The sequence below is a fragment of the Salvelinus fontinalis genome, chromosome 6 (assembly GCF_029448725.1).
Source record: "Salvelinus fontinalis isolate EN_2023a chromosome 6, ASM2944872v1, whole genome shotgun sequence".
NCBI classification, from domain to species: domain Eukaryota; kingdom Metazoa; phylum Chordata; class Actinopteri; order Salmoniformes; family Salmonidae; genus Salvelinus; species Salvelinus fontinalis.
In genome coordinates, this window is record NC_074670.1 from 30,852,179 (window position 1) to 30,869,831 (window position 17,653).

General features: G+C 42.8%; 1 protein-coding gene across 1 annotated transcript in view; it reads left to right on the forward strand.

Annotated features, from left to right (window-relative positions):
- Window positions 1-17,653, forward strand: part of arhgef2 (rho/rac guanine nucleotide exchange factor (GEF) 2) — a 37,210-nt gene that overhangs the window by 1,889 nt on the left and 17,668 nt on the right. The window lies entirely within an intron of this gene.

The window sequence follows — 17,653 nt, forward strand, 5'->3', positions numbered from 1 at the left end:
CGAGGGTGTGTATAACCTGTTGGCTTGTGTTCCTGGTTTGTGACAGGTTATACAGGTGTAATATGATCCTCTTGCTTTATGCCTATCATTATTGCAGCAGTTTTAATTCATAATCTTTCTGCTTCCTGATCGGAAGGTAAAATGTGTGTGTGTGTATGCACATGTATCTATATATATGTGTGTGTGTGTGTGTACAGCGAATGTGTGCTACTATCTCTGTGTACTGTGAGGTTGGTTTGTGTGTATTCTATGATACCTTATCTCACTGCTTTGTGTGTGGTTGAAGTCAGAGCTCAAATGTTTACAGGGAAGTGTACAGTTCCTATGGAAACACAAGTGTCAATGTAGTTCTGTCTTGCGTAGCCTGTTGTTTGGTTAACCTTTAATGGAGAAGGTTTTGTTAGAGCAGGATAGTGGAAAATGTACAGCTGTTGTGAGCATAGATTGTAAGACCCAGCCAAGTAGTCAGAAGTCCAAATGTGGAAAAACATATTCACCAATGGCAACATTACTAATGAAAATTCCAGTGTGTGTGTGTGTGTGTGTGTGTCATTATGTTGAGGGGAAACGTTAGTGGTTGATGCCCACTGAGTCAGAGAGGTTAGAGTGTGGGATTTCTGTGTGTGCATGCGTACGTATTTGTTTGAACGTGAACATGTGTGTGTGTGTGTGTTCTTCGTCTGACTGTGGGATTTCAGCCTTTTGGCCAAAGCTAATTTAGCATCCCAGTGTCGTGACCCCCACCCCCACTAGAACAAGCAGACCCAAACACACATGCCAGCAGATGTGACTGGTGGAAAGGCATGAGGGCTGGCATGCATAGTCACACGGAGCCACATGCCAATACAAACTCCCAGTGGCAGACAATCACATATGAAATACTCCAGGGATCAATGTCTACACATACACAGACAAATGCGCATGCACACACTTCTGGACTGTGTGTATGTGTGAGAGAAATAGATTTGGCATTGGCATACATTCAGATCAGCCAGAAATCCCATGTTTCATGCATTTCCCAACCCAACCCTTTCTCTTCTCTTGGGGGTTCCATTGCTGTTCATTGGACCCTATGCACCCCAGCAAAGTTGCACATCATTGGGTAGAATGTGGGGCAGGACAGAGCAGGGATTGTGATTTATACAGCCCTGGGGGAAGATGAGAGAAAGAGAGCAGGAGTGAGGGGGGGTTTGAGTAAAATAGATGGAATGAGAGGGAGAATCGGAGAGGTTGGGAAGGGATAGCGGACGATAGAGAAAGATATTGTGCATGTGTGAGAAAGAGGAAGGAAGCTCTCTTGTCAGTTGTCACAGGGTCTCCATTGTACCAGTTGGGGAATGGCTCTGACTAGTGGGATTTTCCCACATTATCTCTCCCTCAAATGCTGTGCCAATAACTCACTGCACACCTAAGTTGCTTTAGATATATTCTATATATTTAGGGCTTTCTTATTGCCAAATCACATATCAGAGTTTTACATCTGCCTGGAAGACTAATATTATGAGATGTGTAGTTGACGTAGGCTGAAAGTGTCTGGGTGAGTCAGAAAGACAGGAGGTGAGTCAGTCCTTGCCGTATATATCAGACAGGCGAGGAGTGTCTGTGTGATCAGCCTGTTGTATTCTCATTATGTGCTCCAGTGGTCGGTGCCTCCAGGAACAATAGCTAGGAGTCTAAATTGAAGACCTACACTCTTAGCATTGCACGCATGCACGCACACACTCCAGTTGTCAGACTGACCCAGTGCGCTCTGTCCTTAAACCCAAGGCCATAAGCTCCGTAATCTTAAAGAAGCTTTTCCTGATCATGTGACCTCAGAAACCTGCAATCTGACCCCCCCTCTCCACTCCCCCCGGTCTGCCAATATGACTTATGACCTTTAACCAGAGGTGGGACCAAGTCATTGTTTTACAAGTCACAAGTAAGTCTCAAGTCTTAGCACTCAAGTCACAAGTCAAGTCTCAAGTCCTAAACTTTGAGTTTCGAGTCCTAAACAAGTCATAATGTGCTCTTCACCAAATGTAATACCATTTCATATTTTTTAACAAGAGTAATAGTTAGTATATTACATTTACGCAAATCATGAATGCTTTTAAAAATATCTCTATATTTATTACTTTCCAAATAAATGTTATATTTCCATTGAGAGACTTGGGCAGCCATGAGAAAGACCCCCCAATAGTGATCAACTATCGAGGATCGCAATGGGGCGCAATCGGGCGATGTAGGCTTGTACACAATCGCCCAACCTTGTTTTAGGAACAGCAGTAACATCAGGCAAGATTTAGGCTACCAACTGCCTAGCCAGTTGTAACTCAATCTTGGGTGCAATGATCACGTTCCCACACTGACTGACTGTGTGGTGGCTCATTGATTTAACGTTACACTAGCCTACATGATACACTAGTAAAGTAATAAAATATATAGCTGTTGGCTATATTGGCCACGACTTACCGTTCTTTGTGCAGTTTCAAATGTCGAACAAAGTTGGAAATTGTCGCGCCTCCGTCTGTAATTTTCTTCCCGCATGTTTTGCAAGTTGCAATCCGTTTTTTTGTTGATACAGCGTCGTCTTTATATCTGAAAATAATCATTTTGGGTATCATCTTTCCAAGGGCTCCATCTGAATTCACCTGCCGACGTTCCTCTGCACTGAAACGCGCAACTTTTTCTCAGCTGGCACAATTTGATTGACTGCTGTCCGATTAAATGAAGAGTTGATGCGCTGCACACTTTTTTTAATAACATCATTTTTAATATTTGGGCTCGGGGAGGGTATCAAGTTAGTTTGAGTCAAAAGGCTCAAGTCCAAGTCAAGTCACGAGTCATTGGTGTTAAAGTCAAAGTCGAGTTGCAAGTCATCATATTTGTGACTCGAGTCTGACTCAAGTCCAAGTCATGTGACTCGAGTCCACACCTCTGCCTGTAACCATTCCTTTTTTCAGATCTGCAACCCAATGAGAGGAGAAAGACAGAGACCATTGAATCACAATGGATAGAACATTAAAAAAAATTAAGGAGTTGATGAGACATTTTTTTGTTACAGGAAATCAAGTCTGACATTTTAAAGTAGAAAGCACTAACTTCAAAAGCCTTTTTCAACCTCAAATACACTACAAGTTTGGATTTCCTGTTGTGCAGGAAAATTCTCAGCAACAAAAGAATGATCAAATTAATATCCCACATCTGTATGTGACATGCTGAAAGACAACAATACAAGTGTGGAAGCAAGTGACCGGATGTCATTATGTACTCTTAAAACCAAAAATATATAAGATATTAGGTTTTACCTAGTCGAAGCGGCATGTAGCCTTCCAAATTGTTATTCATTTAGGTTAAATTGTGACCTGTTGGTTCCATTCATGGTATTTTATATGGACCCAGTCCTAGATCAGCTTCTGTTTCAGACAGTGCCATAGAGAGGCCATTCTTCAGTGCAGACTCATAAAGTGGACATGATCATATGTCTGCAGGCCCAGTAATAAGGAGTGCCCAGTTAATGGGCCTGAACCGCTCGGTCATGTGACAAAACAGACCATACACTGTACAACATACATGCACGCACACACACTTGTGTTCATGGGTTACACATGAAAGTTCTTCCCATGAGGCTAAGGTCTGTTTTAACACTTAAAAGTGTGCCCACACACACACACACTTTAACACAATCACACACACATGGACACACCATCTCACCTTCTGTCGACAGATCACACACACACACACACACACACACACACACACACACACACACACACACACACACACACACACACACACACACACACACACACTGTCATTGTGGTCACCAGTGTGTGACTGCACCTGTGTAAACAGTGTTGCTTTAGGGGGCTGTTCTCACAGTCAGCCTGGTAACGGACAATGCGTTCACCTCACAGCAGCTGACTAGACTGGTAGGGGAATGGACCAATCACATGGGCAGGGAGGAGAGAGTGAGAGAGCAGGAAAGAAGGAGGACTAGAGATTGAGGAAGAGGAGAGCGACAGGTTTGGCTGGCTACTCAGCCACATAGCTCCAGCCAAATGCCATGCCCCCACTAACGTTTCTTCTCCACGGCCATAGAGCAGTGGAAGACTTCAGTTTGAGTTGTCAGGATAGCGAGTGATTACGAAGGAGGACAAAAGAGAGGGAGGAAAGAAAACATTTAGGAGAAATAAGGATAGGTGGAGGGGCACTTAGTAGTCTGTAGGTACTTTGTATAGGGGGTTTGGGTGTTGCAATAGCTAGCATTCTATTACAGGTGTTTTCTTTGGAGTCTTAGCATTTCCGTTGTGAAACCCCCACTGGAGGTGACTGAGTGGGGGTCAGGGGTGGAACCCAAACTAACAAAAGCCAGAGTCACAGGAAGTGAACTCATCAGAGAGCTTCTTAAAACAAACAACACCCTGTGTGACCCTGATGACCAGTCAATAGCCCCAGTTCCTCCCTCACACTCCCCCTGAGTGGCTGCTACTGGGTTGAGTCTGCTACAGTAATTACCCAACAGACTGAAATACTGTAGCTTCATCACATTATCCTGGCTTTCATAAGCACTGATCTGAATAGAAGGATTACTAGTGAAAACCTATCTAGTCGTACCTATCAGGGGAAAATACACAAAAAGAGACTATAAATTAGGGCTGGAGTCAAATATTGATATAACTTTGTCCAAAATGTATACTGCAATATGTAACTACATAGATTTTTCCCCCCGATCACTAATATAAATTAATATTAGCACATAGCCTGTGATGGCTCTCTCTGACCATGCTGAAATGACTGTCTGGGCATAGATATTTATCACAGCTGGAGCTGAAAGGACCTGGCCTACCATCTGAGCTCGGTCTCCTCTCTCCTCCCTCCTCATTACAGACGGACAAAAAGGCACCCTTCTATCAGGGATCATCATTTTGAATTGAAGATGTGCACTAAACTGGAATATACTTCAGTGAAAACAGTAGTAACCCTAAATACCCAGATACCTCTGTTTAGTAGGCTAACAAAGACCAAGAGCATTCCATTTTATGTTTTGTCCTGCTGTCACCGACAACAACGAGACAGCCTATAGGGAGGAGGTCAGAGACCTGGTCGTGTGGTGCCAGGACAACAACCTCTCACTCAACGTGATCAAGAAAAAGGAGATGATTGTGGCTGACAGGAAAAAGAGGACCGAGCACGCCCACATTCTCATCGACAGTGCTGCAGTGGAGCAGGTTGAGAGCTTCAAGTTCCTTGGTGTCCACATCAACAACAAACTAACATGGTCCAAGCACACCAAGACAGTCGTGAAGAGGGCACGACAAAACCTATTCCCCCTCAGGAGACTGAAAAGATTTGGCATGGGTCCCCAGATCCTCAAAAGGTTCTACAGCTGCACCATCGAGAGCATCCTGACTGATTGCATCACTGCCTGGTATGGCAACTGCTCGGCTTCCGACCGCAAGGTACTACAGAGGGTAGTGCGAATTGCCCAGTACATCACTGGCTTCCTGCCATCCAGGACCTCTATACCAGGATGTGTCAGAGGAAGGCCCTAAAAATTGTCAAAGACTCCAGACACCTTAGTCATAGACTGTTCTCTCTGCTACCGTACGGCAAGCGGTACCAGAGTGCCAAGTCTAGGTCCAAGAGGCTTCTAAACAGCTTCTACCCCCAAGCCATAAGACTCCTGAACATCTAATCAAATGGCTAACCAGACTATTTGCATTGCCCCCCCATCCCCCTCTTTTACACCGCTGCTACTCTCTGTTGTTATCTATGCATAGTCACTTTAATAACTCTACCTACATGTACATATTACCTCAACTAACCGGTGCCCCCGCACATTGACTCTGTACTAGTACACCCCTGTATATAAGCTCAGCAAAAAAGAACTGTCCTTTCACTGTCAACTGCGTTTATTTTCAGCAAACTTAACATGTGTAAATATTTGTATGAACAAAACAAGATTCAACAACTGAGACACAAACTGAAACACAAACTTCCACAGACATGTGACTAATAGAAATTGAATAATGTGTCCCTGAACAAAGGGGGGTCAAAATCAAAGTAACAGTCAGTATCTGGTGTGGCCACCAGCTGCATTAAGTACTGCAGTGCATCTCCTCCTCATGGACTGCACCAGATTTGCCAGTTCTTGCTGTGAGATGTTACCACACTCTTCCACCAAGGCACTTGCAAGTTCCCGGACATTTCTGGGGGCCCTAGCCCTCACAATGGCCCTAGCCCTCACCCTCCGATCCAACAGGTCCCAGACGTGCTCAATGGGAATGAGATCCGGGCTCTTCGCTAGCCATTGCAGAACACTGACATTCCTGTCTTGCAGGAAATCACGCACAGAATGAGCAGTATGGCTGGTGGCATTGTCATGCTGGAGGGTCATGTCAGGATGAACTTGCAGGAAGGGTACCACATAAGGGAGGAGGATGTCTTCCCTGTAACACACAGCGTTGAGGTTGCCTGCAATGACGACAAGCTCAGTCCGATGATGCTGTGACACACCGCCCCAGACCATGACGGACCCTCCACCTCCAAATTGATCCCACTCCAGAGTATAGGCCTCAGTGTAATGCTCATTCCTTCGGCGATAAATGTGAATCCGACCATCACCCCTGGTGAGACAAAACCACAACTCGTCAGTGAAGAGCACTTTTTGCCAGTCCTGTCTGGTCCAGAGACGGTGGGTTTGTGCCCATAGACAACGTTGTTGCCGGTGATGTCTGGTGAGGACCTGCCTTACAACAGGCCTAGAAGCCCTCAGTCCAGCCTCTCTCAGCCTATTGCAGACAGTCTGAGCACTGATGGAGGGATTGTGCGTTCCTGGTGTATCTCGGGCAGTTGTTGCCATCCTGTACCTGTCCCGCAGGTGTGGTGTTCGGATGTACCGATCCTGTGCAGGTGTTGTTACACGTGGTCTGCCAGCTGTCCATCCTGTCTCCCTGTAGCGCTGTCTTAGGCGTCTCACAGTACGGACATTGCAATTTATTGCCCTGGCCACATCTGCAGTCCTCATGCCTCCTTGCAGCATGCCTAAGGCACGTTCACGCAGATGAGCAGGGACTCTGGGCATCTTTCTTTTGGTGTTTTTCAGAGTTAGTAGAAAGGCCTCTTTTAGTGTTCTAAGTTTTCATAACTGAACTTAATTGCCTACCGTCTGTAAGTTGTTAGTGTCTTAAGGACCATTTTACAGTGACATGTTCATTAATTGTTTATGGTTCATTGAACAGGCATGGGACACAGTGTTTAAACCCTTTACAATGAAGATTGGTGAAGTTATTTGGATTTTTACGAATTATCTTTGAAAGACATGGTCCTGAAAAAGGGACATTTCTTTTTTTGCTGAGTTTAGTCTCGCTTATTGTTATTTTACTGCTGCTCTTTAATTACTTTTTACTTTTATTTCTTATTTTTGTCATTTTTTTTAACTGCATTGTTGGTTAGGGGTTTGTAAGTAAGCATTTCACTGTAAGGTCTACATCTGTTGTATTCGGCGCATGTGACTAAGAAAATTTGATTTGATTTAGTTGATAGTTAGCAAAAAAAAAATATGGATGCAATATGTTTATTGATTACGAAAAATAGATTTCCCCTGATGAAGATGCCTCTGATATTTTATGTTGTTGTGGTGGAAATAGTTGTAACCATAAAACACTGGTATGTGTGCTCCTACTGTGCAATAACTCTCTCTCTACTGTTTATGTGTGCCGTACCTTTTGTAAGGAATTGTTCCATAAGTCAGTTTGTGCGTGTGTATAATATGTGTGTGTACAGATGTAGGATCTTAATTTGAGCCAGTTTGGTACAGCAGGAAAATAATCCTTCAACAACAGGAAATGTTAATTATTATGTAGATTATAATGAATGGACATTTTTGTAGTGGTTATGTTTTTCGCAACGGGATAATCAAGTCTGAAATTACTCAATGGAAATTACAAACTTCAGAAGCCTTTTAAACCTCAAATACATTTCAAGTTTAAAATGTTGTGAATTGCAGGAAAGTTCTCCTGCAACAGGGCGATCAAATTATGATACCACATGTGGGTGTGTAGCTGTACTCGTTATTAATGAATGTGCCCTTGGGACAGTCAGGCGCTAACTAGGGGGCAGACATTCATTTTCCCACAGAAGTGTGTGGGTGTGTGGGCTCGACAGACATCATCAAGGTCATAGTGTATTAAGCCTCATGATGGATGCCATCTGTCTCTGATACAGATGTAGGCTCTTTATTTGATCACTCTTTTGTTGCTGCTAATTTTACTGCACTGCAGGAAATGCAAACTTGTAGGTTATTCAAGCTTGAAAAAGGCTTGATTTGCGGCTTGATTTGAGGGAAAAAGGCTTGATTTGAATTATAATCCACATTATAATTCACATGTCCTATTAATTATTTTCCTGGTGTAGCAAACTGGCTCAAATTAAGATCCTACATCTATAGTCTCCTCACCCACAGGAACATGCAAAGGATGAACACGTTCACGCTATTATAATCACCACCTTCCCCCGCGACAACACACATACGGCAAAAATACTATAGCCGTACCTTCCCTTTGCTGTCACACAAACGCACACCCATATGCATGCACGTACTGAATGCACACACATGCACACTAAGATGAGAACTATGGATCCACACACTCAATGTATTTTTTCGATACATTTAGTAACCCTTAGGATAGAGTTCTAAACACATCCAGCAGTTCTCTTCCCCAGTGTCTCCAGTTTCTCCATCTCTCTTTGTGTTCTTTGTCTGCTCTCTATTTCTTTGTTCCTCCATCAATACACGCTGAAATCCAGTTACCTGCTAGGCTCTCTCGCTGTGTCAGGTATTCTCTTCTCCTCTTTTGTTTCCTCGCCACATCACGCTCTATCTCTCTACCTCTCTCTGGGGTTCTCTCTCTTCCCCCTGTATCCGTTTCTCCATCTGTCTGCCTTTTCTCCCCCCCCCCCCTTCATCCCAGACCCATTTTATTTCTTGCTTAGGTCTCTCTTTTTCTCCCTCACTCGTTTCAACCTCCTGCTTTCGTGGGTCTTCCCCTCCAGGCCTCTCCCTCTTTCCTAGGTATCTCGGTTTCATTCTCTCTCTCCCTCTTACTCTCTCTGTTAGTTATCCTCCATCTCCTCCTAGGACATATATTTGTCTAGACAGTGTATACCTTCATAACTTCACTCCTTTTTGTTGGGCTTAGGCAGACTCTCCATGCTGCTCCTTGCTACTGATGATCTTGTCAAGCTGCTACACTTCATAGTGTAGCTATTCCATCACTCTTTTTACTGTCACTCATACGTGCTATGGGGATTGGTGACTGTGCTTGTTCACAAAGATCTTTCTGAGGATATTTAATTAACCATTAGATATCATGTTTTGTCACTCTATGCTGCTGATGTCATCGGAAATGAGAGAGACAACAGACAAGCTCATTGTTATGGCACATTAACCAGGGCTCCGTCTCTCTCAGCCTCACTCTCTCTGCTACAGGGGACAGTAGCAAGCACACTCTCTCCCATAATAAGACCCCCCCCCCCCCCCCCCCCCCCCCCCCCTTTCCTCCTCTCCTAGAACAGAGGGACTGACCCTCTTCACGCATGACACAGGGTTAACTTGAAGGAGATCCTGGGCTGCCGCAGACCGATTGTATAGCAAGCAAAGGCAAAAGGGCTTTGTTCTCCCAGTGTATGTCCATGTGCTGACTACCACTAACTCTGTAGTCAGGGCAGTCCGCTTTCCTGTGATGTCGCAATACACACAGGACAGCCCTTCCTGCCTGACACACCTTGGTTTAGTTGGCTCAACTCGAATAAAGGCAGACTGCACAATGGTTTTTGATCGTTTGCATATGCAATTTTAGGAACATAATCTCATTGGGGACTACTGGCATATGTCCCTGTAAATTTCAACCTATATCAATAGCGTCATGTTTACATTTGTTTTCAGATTCAACTTAAGTTTCTGTATGCATGTCATTCTAGTGTGATATTCTGTGAATTTGCTGTATGTGTTTCTGTTCCTTTGTGCACTAATGACTTCCTATCTCATTAGTTAGTGATGTCATTCTGAGGTTAGTTGACCACTTATTCACCCTCCGATTAGACTGCGCTGATTTCGCTTCAGTAAGCTGACATCACACAGTTTAATGCTTCTCACTTTCAGGTTGTATGTTCTCAATACAGTTCCTTGCAAAATTATTCATCCCCCTTGGCATTTTTCCTATTTTGTTGTATTACAACCTGTAATTTAAATTGATTTTTATTTGGATTTCATGTAATGGACATACACAAAATGGTCCAAATTGGTGAAGTGATTCAAAAAATTCAAAAAAGGAGAAGGAGAAGTACAGATCAGGGTTGGGTTATAAAAAAATATCTGAAATTTTGAACATCCCACGGAGCATCGTTAAATCCATTATTAAAAAATGGAAAGATTATGGCACCACAACAAACCTGCCAAGAGAGGGCCGCCCACCAAAACTCACAGACCAGGCAAGAAGGGCATTAATCAGAGAGGCAACAAAGAGACCAACGATAAGGAAGGAGCTGCAAAGCTCCACAGCGGAGATTGGAGTATTTGTCCATTGGACCACTTTAAGCCATACACTCCACAGAGCTGGGCTTTACGGAAGAGTGGCCAGAAAAGCCATTGCTTAAAGAAAAATATAAGCAAACACGTTTGGTGTTTGCCAAAAGGCATGTGGGAGACTCCCCAAACATATGGAAGATGGTACTCTGGTCAGATGAGACTAAAATGTAGCTTTTTGGCCATCAGGGAAAATGCTATGTCCGGCACAAACTGAACACCTCTCATCACCCCGAGAACCCCATCCCCACAGTGAAGCATGGTGGTGGCAGCATCATGCTGTGGGGGTTTTTTTCAGTCGGCAAGGACTGGGAAACTGGTCAGAATTGAAGGAATGATGGATGGTGCTAAATACAGGGAAATTCTTGAGAAACCTGTTTCAGTCTTCCTAGAGATTTGAGACTGGGACGGAGGTTCACCTTCCAGCAGGACTATGACCCTAAGCATACTGCTAAAGCAACACTTGAGTGGTTTAAGGGGAAATATTTAAATGTCTTGGAATAGCCTAGTCAAAGCCCAGACCTCAATCTAATTGAGAATCTGTGGTATGACTTAAAGATTGCTGTACACCAGCGGAACCCATCCAACTTGAAGGAGCTGGAGCAGTTTTGCCTTAAAGATTGGGAAAAAACTCCAGTGGCTAGATGTGCCAAGCTTATAGAGACACCCCAAGAGACTTGCAGCTGTAATTGCTGCAAAAGGGGTCTCTACAAAGTATTGACTTTGGGGGGGTGAATGCACGCTAAAGTTTTCAGTTTTTGTGTCTTATTTCTTGTTTGTTTCACAATAAAAATATTTTGTATCGTCATAGTGGTAGGCATGTTGTGTAAATCAAATGATACAAACCCCCCAAAATCCATTTTAATTGCAGGTTGTAAGGCAACAAAATAAGAAAAATGCCAAGGGGGGGGTGAATACTTTCGCAAACCACTGTATACCCTGGGTTGAAAATGTGTCAGCAAAAAGAATACATGAAACATAAACAGAGGAGAGGACACACCCAAAGCTATTCAGTCAACCGGAACAAGGATCAGCCAAGCTTGTTAGTGTCTGGCTGTAATAACTTATGACTATACTGTGTGGATGATGAGTTACTTAAGGGAGAGCAATAATGGGCCTTCACATCAAAACAAAGCATTATCATTTATTTCAGCATTGAATCAGTGTTATGAGCTACATTATGTGCAATATGTGATGAATTAATTTTTAGTCTTAGTGCATTTATAAAAAGTATATCATTGAACACTTATGTGTTAGAAGTTAATAAACATTTATGTTTACAGCATCCATGCTATAGTTACCAGTCATATAGTTACTAGAAGGCCTATGGTTCAAATTCCTAGTTGATCAGAACTTCCCACTGGGCACAGACGTCATTTCAATGTCTAGTTTTGATTTACATTTTGTTGAGTTGTCAACTAATGTGAATTCAATGTGAAATCAACAAAAAATGTAACCATGTCATTGGATTTAGATTAAATGTTGGCTGGAATAAAGACTGAATTCCCTTACGTTGATGACTTTTTGCAAATCCAATCAGTTTTCCACATTGATTAAACTTCATCACATTGAATTTTGGTGTTAAAATGACGTGGAAACAATGTTGATTCAACAAGTATTTGCCCAGTGGGTTGTCACTGTTCTTTACTTAACCTACATTCACTACATATCCAGCTATATGACAGAAAAAATGCCTAAAATGTCTGCTTTGTCAGTCAGACTGGACAAAATTGTTTGCTACGCAAAGCCATGGTGTTGATCTGAGTCAAAGAAGGCTACAAGGCCGTCTGAGAACCCCGGAGCTAAGTTATGAACAACAACTTTGTCCTTCCCCTCCAACTGTAGTGTTGCTATTCTCCCAACTCACCAACCCCAGTCTCCATGCCTTTTCCATGAAACAGGAAGTCAGTATAATGAACTTCCGGTGTGTGATGTCAGCACTGAAGCACTAGCATAGACAATTTGGCAGAAAACAGATTACTGAGACAAAAACTGCTTTTTACAAAAATGTCTGGGCTGTGTATACAAACCCATTTCCAATCTACGTATTTCGACACAATGTGAGTTTTGTTTCTCCCTTTCCTGTTTAGTTTTGTTGTGTCTGAGTCTCTGAGGCTGTTTGGTTGCAGGAAGGGGAGTGAATGACATGTATTCATAGAAGCTTTTAATAGAGGGACCAAAAGTGAGCACATTCTCTATGGCTCAGGCATCTGCACATGAGTTCAGTGCAGATGAAAACACACCTGAAAACAACAGATGCCAATATCACAGTCTGAAGAGGAACAGAGACTTCCTGAGTCTTGACACTTCAGATAGCACCTTTCATAGAAATAGAAAGGGAAGAATATATATGGCTCTCTGTCCATCTCATCTGAAACTCCTCTGACCTCATCTGTCATGGCAGCCCAGTAAAGTGCATGCTAGGCTTTGTAGAAGTGTCATGATAAATATGAAGTGCTATTGTTGCGGCAGGAAAACTGGTTGACACTTGGAAACTGACTCATCAGAAATGGACGTGTGGCATAAAAACATTTTGACAATTGCTTTAAATAGTAATGTCCATTCTATTTATTATATACTGAATAAAAATATAAACTCAACATGTAAAGTTTTGAAACATGGGACCAAATGTTCCATACGCACAAAAAGCTTTTCTGCCTAATAAAGCCATTTTGTTTGGGAAAACTCATTCTGATTGGCTGGGCCTGGCTCCCCAGTGGGTGGGCCTTGCTCCCAAGTGGGTGGGCCTATGCCCTCCCAGGCCCACCCATGGCTGCACCCCGGCCAGTCATGTGAAATCCATAAATTAGGGCTTAATGAAGTGTTTCAATTGACCTATTTCCTTCTAAGAACTGTAACCCAGTAAAATCTTTGAAATTGTTGCATGTTACGTTTATATTTTTGCTCTTTGCATACACACAGAACTCAATGTTAACTACCTAGCACTGTGTATCTGTATCTATTTGGCTAGATTATTGGTCATGCCAACCTCTTGGTTATCCATTAGCATCAATAAAGCCAGCAGCATACCTAAGCTTCATTGCTTACAGTAAACCAATTAGGTCACTTCGTTCCATCTAAAAAAAGTAATACATGCCACCTTATATAGACACCAGTGCCAGTCTAAGAAGAATTTACGAAACAAAGGATTAGCCATGCTACACACTGGCTGGCTGAATTTGGCCAAAGGTGCTCTTCAACCACTAAGAGACTAAGGCTACGATAGACTCCCCCATCCAAAATAACAAGGAACGTGGCCCTCATCATACATTTTTTCTGATCACTCCCCTATAGCAGGTTTATTAACCTGCTGGTTGTTTGTGTTGTTCACCACAGCAGCATGTTAACAGCTCTTTTATCTCTGTGTCTTATCTGTCTGTGGTCAGAGTTCAGACTGGGATACTATGCCACTATGGCATAGTGGTGGTTAAGGTTGAGGCTTGTGACCTGAGGGGATACTGGTTCGTAATCCCCAGGTGAGAATTGTATACTGCTTTTATGGCCTTGTGCAGGATACTCATTCTCTGTAGACGCACATGTCTAAAGTATCTCATTTCAGATTGAAACATGGATGTAAAAATACAGGTATTATGATGTAATCTTGGTTCAACATACTGTTTGGTGATGATAGCCTTTTTTTCAGTGTACAAAGTTCAAAGTGATATTTCCCCTAGTGCGTCTTTCCGTAATGCAATCAAACATTCCGTAGTACATGTTTGATTGAATCCCAAGCCCTTCGTCTGATCATCACTGAGAAGTTGATCCTATAAAGTTTGTACAGCCAGATAGGGTGTTATCTTAGTGGGTTTGTTGGTCTTGTGGTGGGGAGGATGACGTCTGACGGTGGTGGGGTCATGGATCCTAGAGGCCTCCTTAGGCTGATTAACTCAACACACTGTGATGTGGCCAGACTGGCCAGGAGCACGGGACAGGCAGTTTAATAAACAAGTCGACTACAGATTTTTAGCATTAGCTCTCCTCTGGCATCCACATAGTCTGAGGGTCAGCCAAGGACAGCTATCTGATACAGGGGAATCCTATGAGAGAGGAGGAGGGGAGAGGGACTATACACTATACGTTGAGTGGACAAAACATTAAGAACAGCTACTCTTTCCATGACATAGACTGACCAGGTGAAAGCTATGATCCATTATTGATGTTACATTTATGTCAAATCCACTTGAATCCATGTAGATGAAGGGGAGGAGACCGGTTAAAGAAGGGTTTTTAAGCCTTGAAACAATTGAGACATGGATTGTGTATGTGTGCCATTCCGAGGGTGAATGGGCAAGACAAAATATTTAAGTGTCTTTTGAACGGGTATGGTAATAGGTGCCAGGCTCACCGGTTTGAGTGTGTCAAGAACTGCAACGCTGTTAGGTTTTTCATGCTTAACATTTTCCCGTGTGTATCAAGAATGGTCCACCACCCAAAGGACATCCAGCCAACTTGACACAACTGTGGGAAGCATTGGCGTCAACATGGGCCAGCATCCCTGTGGAACGCTTTGGACACCTTGAGTTCATGTCCCGACTTGAGGCAGTTGTGAGGGCAAAAGAGGGTTCAACACGATATTAGGAAGGTGTTCCTAATGTATTGTACACTCAGTGTATATCCAGTTCCAGAAATGTTGGTAAATTATCTTTTATTGTTTTTAAGAAATTATGAAAGAGATTGGAGTCTTTTTTTCACTATCTATTCAAGGTATGGTGGTGTTCAATGATAGATTTTTAACAAACACATGTCTATCACTTGATGGTTTCATGTCAGAGAGACAAATAGTAATGCTTTTTTTTGTTGCAAAATGCTGCTTAACCACCTCACTCTCAGAGAAATAAGTACCACTGCTAGGTTAAAAGAACTGCACAAACGATGCATTTGGGGCATCAATATAAAAAAAAAATGATTTTTTTTTCTTTAATACAGTTTTATGAAGTCTGTATGTAAAACATTTACATTTTATTCATTTAGCAGGTGCTCTTAAGTGCATTCATTTATATATATTTTTTTATTTAACCTTTTATTTTACTAGGCAAGTCACTTAGCTTGGCACATACCACAGTCAAATATACAGGATATGAACATTCCATTCCAGCTAAACACATTTTCATACACATCTAAAATCTATGAATAAAAAAATCTGAGAACAGTAATATTTTACACACACATGACGGTACCCAGAAGCAATCATTTCCGATGAAAACATTTGTGGATATAGCGTTTTGGAAATAAACTCTTAATTTCTTCATAGTACATAATTTCCTAGTCTTACTTCCTAGCCTTTTGCTTGTGATATGGCTATTGTCATGCCAATAAAGACATTTGAATTGAGTAGAGGGAGAGAGAGACAAAATAGAGAGAGAGAGTAAGAAGGCCTTGTCCTCTGCTTATCCACAAAACAGTGTAAATTCCTCAGTGGAGTAAGGTTAGATATATGGAAGGCTTGGGCAGAGGTTAAGTCTGTGGCCTAATCCGCTGCTTAATAGTATCTACTAATCCCTGGTCTATAACAGCAGCTTCTCTCATCCTCCCCACTGCCCCGCCCTCTTTTCATTAAAAAGTCATTACACCCATTTGGTAACAATTTACCAGCAGCGCCGCTCTCATAAACTGCATTGTGGCATTCTTTCCCTCAATTAAATGCTCTTCGCAATCTCACTCACTCTTCTCTCTCTCTCTCGCTCTCTCTCTCTCTCTCTCTTCCTATCGCTCACTATCTATCTTTCTCGTCTTTCACACCATCCCCAATCCGCCCTGAGTCCGATGATTCTAATCCAGTCTGTTAATCCACTATAGAGGAGCGTGGTAAGGAGGGTAGGATAGAGAGAGACAAAAAGAGAGGAATCGAGAGAGAAAGAGGGAGAGGGAGAGAGATGGAGCGAGTGTGTGAGAGCGATGGATAGGGGGAGGGGGAAATTCAGAGAAATTCAGTCAGTGTGCCAGATATCTAGCGTAAGAGTCAGTTCTATAGAAAAAGGTCTTAATAAGGTGGTCTGGACTGATGGAGCTGACTGTGCATTAATAATAGCGAGGGAGCCAGTTTGGTAACAGTCTACTAACCTCTGCGGGGGACAGAGTGGATTAGAGCATGCTGCTGCAGTGCTCATCCTACTGCCATTAAAGCAAGCCCGCCTCAGACATACTGTACAGTAGGAGTTGCTAGACGATGAATCCTACATGGATGCAGTTAAACTCTATGGATTAATTCTACCGAGAAGCTTAGAAAGATATACCAAGCATTGGCCCAGTGCCAAGTTGTGCACCTGTTTCCTTCCTCTTCAAAACGGAGTGAATGTAAATGTGGGTTAGTGTGTTTAGACATGAGGGTCTGTAAGTGGACCCAGTGTCCTGGACCTAAGCTGTCTCCCTGCCCGTCTCACCTCATTCCACCGTCATTACAGCGTCACAACTGTAGCTAGTCATCACACCAGCATGTTGCATGTGTCAGTGTGTTCTATATGTCCTTGCCCTTGAGTCTCTTTCCGCCATTTTCACCTCAGATCAAAATCTTGGCGGGTCACCTTTTTAATTAGCTAATGTAAATGGATGGGTTTAAACTCCCCTCCCTTCTTCTTTCACTCCATCCATCCCTCCGTTCCTCTCTGGGTTCTTTCCTTTGGGTGTGTTTTACATACCCCTGAGATGGTGCCATGTCCTGAATGAGCTCCTCACAATGGGGGCCCCAAGGCCTTTTGTTTAGGTTCTCAAAGGAACCCCTGACAAATCCTTCTTTTAGTTATTTCTCTTCCTCTTTCCGATAACGTTATAGTTGTGTGGCATGTTCCGGTGAGGGGGTTAAACCCCTCTGCTGCCCATCATGATAAACCAACAGGGTGAGCTTTCCTTATGTGTACGTCAAGGGTCTGAAGTCTACACTCTTAGAGAAAACTGCTTTGTTGATCATGTACTCTCAATGTTTTAGAAAATACAGTACAACCAGTATCAAAGGGTGTCATTTCAGATAATAGACGTGTTGTGTATTTGAAAACAGCTTTTGTTCTGTTTGTTTTGGTAGCATTAGCAGTTGTGGTGATGCACAATTATTATTTGACATGGAATACCATTTTGAGTAATTTCAAAACA